This window comes from Quercus suber, unplaced genomic scaffold (genome assembly GCF_002906115.3).
Source record: "Quercus suber isolate HL8 unplaced genomic scaffold, Cork oak 2.0 scaffold_85, whole genome shotgun sequence".
NCBI classification, from domain to species: domain Eukaryota; kingdom Viridiplantae; phylum Streptophyta; class Magnoliopsida; order Fagales; family Fagaceae; genus Quercus; species Quercus suber.
The window spans coordinates 625,175-634,506 of record NW_027069550.1 but is presented as its reverse complement, the minus strand read 5'-3'; the positions used below and the strand labels follow the sequence as shown (position 1 = coordinate 634,506).

The window sequence follows — 9,332 nt, the reverse complement described above, 5'->3', positions numbered from 1 at the left end:
TTTCATTGTACGGTTCCCTTTATAAACTGAAATTTGTAGCTCCGAAATGTTGTCTTTAGAATCTCTTATGGTTTGTTATTTTTTCATATTTTGGAATGATTCTAATGCTTTGAACTGGAAAATATCTGGAGAGTGTCATTTGGGTGGCAACTTTCAAGTATGAAGTCAGTCATGCATCTGTTTGGAGTATTTAAATTCATGTTCAGGAGCTGTTATGATCAAATTTGTCCTCATTGATCAGGAATAGAGATCGGTGTAGGAACATAATTAACGAAATTGCCCTTATTAATCATGGTTGTGTTTCCTTCATTCTTTATTATTATTATTATTATTATTATTATTATTATTATCTTTTTGCTTTTCTAATTGTTAGTTGGCTTTGTTTTTGATAAAGCTTGTCTTTCATCCATCTTTTCGTGTGTTCTTGATTTGTGCTGTTGCAGGTGGATTTTCAGGAGATTCTTGTCCTGAATTTATCTCATAATATGTTTGTGCCATTGCTACATATCTTTACAGTGAGGTGTGAAGNGCTTGTTATTTTTTCATATTTTGGAATGATTCTAATGCTTTGAACTGGAAAATATCTGGAGAGTGTCATTTGGGTGGCAACTTTCAAGTATGAAGTCAGTCATGCATCTGTTTGGAGTATTTAAATTCATGTTCAGGAGCTGTTATGATCAAATTTGCCGTCATTGATCAGGAATAGAGATCGGTGTAGGAACATAATGAACGAAATTGCCCTTATTAATCATGTTTGTGTTTCCTTCATTCTTTATTATTATTATTATTATTATCTTTTTGCTTCTCTAATTGTTAGTTGGCTTTGTTTTTGATAAAGCTTGTCTTTCATCCATCTTTTCGTGTGTTCTTGATTTGTGCTGTTGCAGGTGGATTTTCAGGAGATTCTTGTCCTGAATTTATCTCATAATATGTTTGTGCCATTGCTACATATATTTACAGTGAGGTGTGAAGAAGGTGATAAAATTTGTTTTTACTGTGACTGAGGTATTTATGTCTTGCTATCATAAATAGATGCTAGTTTTGTTCTATTTTTGTTGTTGATTTGTGTGCATTTGTTTCCTGAAATTCACATCTGGTTCTGATTATTGTTTATTTGGTGGTTGGAACATGCAAGGTCAGAAGATCAAAGGATGATTATACGTATGCAAAAGCTACATTTGGTACCATTGCAGCTCCTGCTGTTGTATTGCTTGACATAAAATTTGGTTTGTGCTGCTATCTGTTTGTTAGTTTGGTTTGCATTTCATTTGGAGAATGTTTTACTTCGGAACTCTAGATTAAAAATTTTGAATTAATCAAGATTGCAGTTGTGTGGTTTTAAGTATACTTCTCTCTTACTTATCAAAAAAAAAAAAGTATACTTAGTGCAGCAGTTTCTGAATGCATGAGTGATGCTTATTCACTGTATTCTGCATTTGATATCATCTATAATGCCTATTCGCCTCCTGTAATTCTCAATCTTGATTTAGGCTTTTTGTTTACCAGTTGGTTTCTGCTTTTTTTCACACTTTTATCAGTAAAATTGCAAAATTACTGAATATCGAAAAAGTCAGTAAACCTGCAAATTTTCTTTTATTCTGTTAGTTTTCTTGATCTTAGGGCTATGCTGGTGAGTAATAAAGCGTTGACAAAATCTGTCAAACGTGTAGCACAAACCATAATAAGTTGATAATAAATTTCTGCTCTAAAAGCATGAGAAAGGTGAAAAGAAGAGTTGGGGGAGAATAGACAGAAAAAAGGAGACTAGAGAGGATGCTGAAGCAACTTCCAATCCACTTGAACCTAGGAGAAGAGAATGGTGGTCCACTTGAATGTAGGATAAGAGCTTGAGCAATGTGTCCCCTGTTAGTCAACAGAAAGAGAGGAGTTCTAGCCCACAGCCCACAGCCCACGAGGACACTATTTCATCATTTATCTGTGCTTTATATCCTTGGAAAAGGTCATCAAACACGATATTAATATGCTAAAGAGATGAACATGTTTCAGTTTTTCATTTGACTATAGTTGGAGAAGAGTTTCTTATAACTTATTATTGTAAAGAATGCTTTGGTTAAGACTATTTTATATTGCCATTATGAATATCAGTTAGATTTCACTAGTAATATGGCAACTCTAGTTTATTAGAACTTGTTATTGTAAATATTGCTTTGGTTAAGACCATTTCATATTGCCATTATGAATATCGGTTACATTTCACTAGTAATATGGCAACTCTACAAATTAAATGCTATAAGTTATAAACTTTAGGGTGCAGTGACAAACTGTGTTGGAGGTTTTGAAGGAGTGAAGAATTGATGTTCGTTCATTTTATGATGTCCTAAGGGGCCTTTCTGTCCAAGCCTTACCGTGGAGGAGTATTTGGTGTGTGAATGCCTCACTTTGGGTTTCTTTTGTTGTTTGGACTACAACTAGGGGGAAGATTCTCACATATGATAAACTCATTAGTGAGTTTAGATGCTATGCGGGTGGTGTTGTATGTGTCGATGTAGCAGGGAGACGGTGAATCATCTTTTGTTACGTTGTATTGTTGCATTTGATTTGTGGAGCTTTGTCCTTAGATCATTTGGGGTTTAGTGGGTATTACTGGATAATCTCTTGCATGGATGGAGAAATTGGGTTGGCAAATACTTGTCGGAAGTATGGAACTTAGTTGCATTATGTTTGATGAGGACAATATGGAGGGAAAAAAATTGATGTATGTTTGAGAACACAGAAAGCATAGGGACTCAATTGTTAGCTAAGTTACTAGTTCTTTATTTGATTCGTCTCACTTTTAGGGGTTGGGGCTTTGCCACTAGTACTTCCATTGATTCGTCTGTACATGATATTATTTTTTCTGTAGTTCTTTTGGCTTCTTTATGCCTTTTGTGCATAAAGTAGTCATGATGGAGGCAACAAGAGGCTTGCAAAAAGCAAGCCTATTGGCCCAAATATTCAACAGATTGTATGAATTTTATTAGCTCACACTGGAACATTCCTGTCTTGTGCTGCATCTGTGAAGGAGGAAATGCTTGGAATTTTGAAGATCACGAATTATCATCAACATGGATGTTGATGTTTCTTTCTCTATATTTGTATGCGTGGATGGTTACGGATGCTGGTAAATGCCCTTTACCAATTTACTGGATTTCCTATTACTTCTGAATTTTAGGATCTAGCTCTTTCTAAATATAACCAGGTGTTACTCTTGTATTTACAGTTATCTTTACTTGTGCCTTTTATTTTAATTATTCATATTTGCCTTCATTTTGCTTTTGAAGTGCATGATTATATAAAATGGGAATTTGTCTTCCACATGCTGGATGGATTTGCTGTTGGGGAGAATGGAGGAATCATGATCTGCTTCATTATCTTCTCTTTGTGCTTTGCTTTGAGGCTATGTCTAGTTTGAAGGTGAATTTTGGGTAAAGAATGAGATGGTTTCAGTGGGGGAGGTTGGTGGAAGATGATATGGCTGGTACTCTGGGTTGAAACTTGAAATGTTGCCTATATTTTGGGTTGTATTGCCACTAAGGTTCTTGTATAAATATAGGGCAGTGTGGTTGATTGATAACGAGATGGCTGGAATTTTGGGTTGTAAAGGTAGCTTCTTTGGCTACATATTATTTGAGATTTTCGTGAACTTGGGCTACAAGACTTTTTTTGATTAATAAATTTTGTTGTTCATTATATATATTATTCAGTTGCACTGCTAGGTATAAACGTCTGATGCTTTGGATGACATGTAGTGTGCTTAATTGTCTCATTGCTTGACAAAGATCGACCTATTGAATTTGTGTGAGTTGTCGTTTACTGGCATAATAACTGTATCATCTTGTGCAACATGTTTTATTGTCTCAACATCGGATTGGATGGAGAAGTTGAAGCAGGACTTCTTTTGGGTGGTGGGGCTGAGTGACAAGTTTTGATGCTTTATTTATTTATTTTTATGATTGAAAGGATGACCTTACTCCAAGTCTAGAGGCTTGGATATTAGAGAAACTAGCCTTAGTGGTGTATGTGGAGTCAACAATACTAAGGAGATACGCATTGCTAAGTTGTCAATTTATGGTGGGAGTAATATCACTCTCACACGTATTCACTATTAACACTATTTTAATGGAAAAATTACACTTTACTATCCTAAATTATGCTTTAGATTATATTTTGTATTCTAAACTATCCGACTGCATACTTTGCATCCTAAACTATCACGTTTTGTACCTTAATGTTATTTTTGCTGTTATATTTAACAGAATTCTACTACACTTGACAAGTACATGATTCTTGTTTAGGTGGAGCAAAGTTAAAAGATTGAAACATTCTTCTTCAAAATCAATTAAAACAAAACCCAAACTTTTCCACATCCCTGTTTGTCTCACGTGTATGCCATTATCTTCCTTAGATTTACTTTCTTGTAAGCCCTAAATCCCTAACTCAAAAATTGCCTTTGGGACTTTCTTAGTTCCAAGAGAACCAAGAGAAACATTGAAGTGAGCACCAATAAGAAGCCCGCACCACCTCCAAAGGCAATGAATATTGTTTTCTTTGTAGTGACTCCTTGTTTGCCAAGGTAGCAAGTAAAGACGACAGCATCTGACTANCCACTAGTACTTCCATTGATTCTTCTGTACATAATATTATTTTTTCTGTAGTTCTTTTGGCTTCTTTATGCCTTTTGTGCATAAAGTAGTCATGATGGAGGCAACAAGAGGCTTGCAAAAAGCAAGCCTATTGGCCCAAATATTCAACAGATTGTATGAATTTTATTAGCTCACATTGGAACACTCATGTCTTGTGCTGCATTTGTGAAGGAGGAAATGCTTGGAATTTTGAAGATCACGAATCATCATCAACATGGATGTTGATGTTTCTTTCTCTATATTTGTATGCGTGGATGGTTACGGATGCTGGTAAATGCCCTTCACCAATTTACTGTACTTGTGCCTTTTATTTTAATTATTCATATTTGCCTTCATTTTGCTTTTGAAGTGCATGATTATATAAAATGGGAATTTGTCTTCCACATGCTGGATGGATTTGCTGTTGGGGAGAATGGAGGAATCATGATCTGCTTCATTATCTTCTCTTTGTGCTTTGCTTTGAGGCTATGTCTAGTTTGAAGGTGAATTTTGGGTAAAGAATGAGATGGTTTCAGTGGGGGAGGTTGGTGGAAGATGATATGGCTGGTACTATTGGTTGAAACGTGAAATGTATAGGTTAGGAATTTTATAAATATGTGATAAAAAAAAAAACTCACACTTTTCTCCGGTCATGCTTCCATGTTTTCTTTCAAAACTTTAAAATTGTCAATGGGATAGCTACAAGCAAAGCACTCATGCCAGTAAAAGTTAAGAAACATGACCTGAAGTAATAAAACCATTTTACTTAATCAATTTCTCTTCTACTTTTTATTTTTATTTTTGGCAAAAATATTGTTTCCATATCTAAAATTTGCATGATGTTTGTTTTCATCCTTAAACTTTAAGATTTTTTTTTGCTTCCTAAACAATTGCGAAACGTTATTTTTTGATTTTTGATTTTTTATAATGCTTATCCAATCCTATTAACTTTTATCATACATGACTAATTAGGTGAAACTATCTTTTTGCAGTAAATTTTTTGAAATTTATGACACTGAACCAATTAAATTTATAAAAAATGAACATAAGGTGAACTACCTGAAACTATTGATAACATCACATGGTATAGAATTTCTTTTTCAAAGTTTACGAATGATTTTTTTTTTCCCTCTCTATTTCAATTGATCTCTTTATAAAGTTTAATGAACAAAAAGTATAATGTTTTCATTAGTTTAGAATTTTTTTAAAAAAAAACTTTAAATTTTAGGAATTAAAATGAACTTCATGCAAATTTTAGGGCAAAAATAAAAAAAATTAGTTGCATCTTTGAAAACTTTTAACTTTATATATAAATCTTATGAATATGTTGAGAACCTTTGAGCTTCAAAATGATACATTGTTAGCATTAATGAGATACCCTTTAACATTGTTGAGTTACGGTGAGAACTGAAAATGAAAACTTGGCCAAACATGCTTTTTAGATGTGGGATCCATCAAAAATGAGTAATGGCGATGAAACTAGAGATATGGGTGATGGAAATTAAGAATACAAATGCCCTGTTTGGTAACAGTGTTTAAACAATAAAAACTATTATTTAAACATTACAATACGTATTTTCATGCATTTTTTTATTTACACGTATTTTCACAAAACTTAAATAACGTTACTGAAAATCTCTAACCAACAAACTGGCCAAAGCTGTAGCCAATCCAGTGAGTTCCAAATGAGAATACAAACTACAAATAGAAAAGCAAGCAACCCAGCAGTTCCTTCCCAAAGCAAAGCTTCACTCCCTCTCTGTCTCTAAAGTAAAATGTCCCAAATGAGAGAACCACCGATTCTCCGACACAGGAAGAATAACCATATTCCTTACGACATCGTACTGAACATCATGGAAAGGCTACCGGTGAAATCAGTGATGAGAGTAAGGTGCGTATCCAAATCACCACTCACGATTTCATCTCCACCCACCTTAATAACATCAACAATGATCACGATCATGACAATGGTTATGTCATACACAAGCCCTACTGTATTGCATTATTCAAGGGGAAACTGACTTTCACTACACTTGAAAAATATGGCTGCCAATTCTCCATATGGGTGATGAAGAAGTATGGTGTGGTTGAGTCTTGGAATAAAATTTTTGTTGTACCATTTCATAGAGCACGTTATTGCCTTGCCTTTACCGAGTATGGTTCACTAATGGTTTCCTACTGCTACACCGTTAATCCAATGAATATTCAGGAATTTAAGTTTGTATTGATTGACACTGAAACTCTACATGAGAAGAAGGATCCTGATATCCAACATCCTTCATATGTAGCTACTTTCATGAAGAGCCTTGTTTTACTTGATGGAGCAAACTTGGTGCCTTACTAAACAGATGGTAGTGTGCATATGAGAATGAAGTCATTAGTGGTATGGATGAAGTGAAACCCTTGTTATTCCTTTTCCTTTAGTTCAGTAGTAGGCATGATAGTATTGCCAAAAGCTTCATTTTTATCCCAAGTTTACATTAGCCTTTTGTGGCTCTATTACATATTAGTATTTGTAAGTGGATGGTTGTTGTTTACATACCCAAGTCTGACGATTTTAACTGAAGCAATACTTGACCAACTTAATCCTTCTTTGCTTGTGTGTCCCTCTGGTAGTGTTCAAAAAACTAGATTTGAGCTCTCATTACTTCAATTTAAAAGAAGAAAAAAAAAAAAACCCAGAATGGATTGAAAGAAGCTCTAAAGCTGAGAATGTTGAAAAGGAGCAGCCAAGTGCTTGTCTAGTGAGCATTTTACCATTCCAATATCATGTTCTTACTTTCCTGATTTAAGTTACTTGGTCTTTGTTGGTTTGTGTGCTACATTAAACCTTAGTATTGATGACCAGAAGCTTATTTTTTTGACAGAGAATTGGTTACAACATTTATGATCTTGCTATGGCATCCTATCTTTGGCCTTTGAGAGTTGTATCTAGTTGAGAAATGCTGTTGACTCATGCTTAGCTGGGCTCAATCTCGTGTTTATTGTTAAGGGATGTGGATTAACAAGTTTAAAAGTGTTTCTGTTAGTACCGCTGTGTTCTTTCTCCTAAACAAACACGCTATGGTTTATACTACTAAGGCATTTAAAAAAAAATATGTGTTGAAAAGACTATCAATCTGCTTTTGGTTCTTGATTCTATTGCTAGTTACTAGTACTGCTTGCGTAACTGTTTACATGTCGTCACTGTGGCTCCTTGACTTAGAGACCTCTGATTGCATGTGTGGTGCTTAATGCTTATTCATTGTATTCTGCATTTGATATCATCTATAATGCTTATCCACCTCTCGTAGTTCTTATTCTTGGTTAGTTCATTTTGTTTACCAGTTTGTCTCTACTTGTACTTTTTGTCATTTTATCATTAAACTTGCAAAATTACTACCTATTGAAAAAATCAGTAAACCTGCAAAATTGCTTGTATTGTGTTTGTTTATTGATCTTACTCTTGGTTAGTTTATTTTGTTTGCCAGTTGGTCTCTACTTGTATTTTTTTATCATTTTATCATTAAACTTGCAAAATTACTACCTATTGAAAAAATTAGTAAACCTGCAAAATTGCTTGTGTTGTGTTTGTTTATTGATCTTACGGTTATGCTGGTGAGCAATAAAGCGTTGCGAAAATATGTCAAACATGTAGCACAAATCTTGGTAAATTGATGATAAATATCTGTTCTCCAAGCATGAGAAAGTTAGAAAGGAGAATTGAACAAACGAAGAAAGGAGAGTAGAGGGGGTACCTAAGCAACTTATCCCCTTGGACCCAGGAGAAGAGAATGGTGGTCCACTTGAATGTAGGATAAGAGCTTGCCTATTGTAGCACCTGCTAGTTTACAAAAAGAAGGGAGTTACATACCTGTAGAACACCATGTTGTGATTTAATTGTGCTTTATATTCTTTAAAAAGCCATCAAACATGATAATTGATACACTGGAAAGAAGGGATGATTCAGCCTTTCATTTGACTATAGGTGGACTGGTGGAGAAGATTTTATTAGAACTTACTGGAAAGAATGCTGACTTTACTGGTTTTTTTATTACCTCTGAATTTTAGGAGCTACCTCTTTTTAAATATAACCAGGCGTCACTCTGATTTTACAATTTACTAGTCTGCTTACATTTATGTGTGTCTTCCATTTTAATTATTCATATTTGCCTTCATTTTGCTTTTGAAGTGCCTGACTATATAATATAAGAATTTTTATTCCACATGCTGGACGGATTTGCTGTTGGGGAAAATGGAGGAATCGTGATCTGCTTCATTATCTTCACTCTGCTTTGCTTTGAGGCTATGTCTAGTTTGAAGGTGAATTTTGGGTAAAGAATGAGATGGTTTCAGTGGGGGAGGTTGGTGGATGGGGAGATTGCTGGTACTCTGGGTTGAAAGGTGAAATTTTGCCTATATTTTAGGTTGTATTGCCACTAAGGTTCTTCTATTAAGCATCGGGCAGTGTGGTAGGTAGTAGGTTGATAACGAGGAGATGGCCAGAATTTTGGGTTTTAAGCTAGCTTCTTTGGCTACATATCATTCAAGATTTTCGTAAAAGGATGCATCTAGGTTGCACGAACAAGGATGCATCTAGGTTGCACGGACACGCCATTTTTGGCGTCGTGTCCGTGTCCGACACGTGTCAGACACCGGAACGGCCACGACGCGCCAGATTCCGGTGTCCGGCGGTGTCCCTTTTTTTTTTTTTTTTTTTTTTTTTTGTTT

At 34.9% G+C, this 9,332-nt stretch overlaps 1 long non-coding RNA gene across 1 annotated transcript; it reads left to right on the top strand.

Annotated features, from left to right (window-relative positions):
• The first annotated feature begins 899 nt into the window (after nt 1-899).
• On the top strand, nt 900-3,692 carry LOC136067795 (uncharacterized). Its single transcript, XR_010629212.1, has 4 exons — nt 900-1,005; nt 1,136-1,226; nt 3,023-3,121; nt 3,282-3,692. It is a non-coding gene; the product is annotated as an uncharacterized LOC136067795 (long non-coding RNA).
• Nucleotides 3,693-9,332: the final 5,640 nt, after the last annotated feature.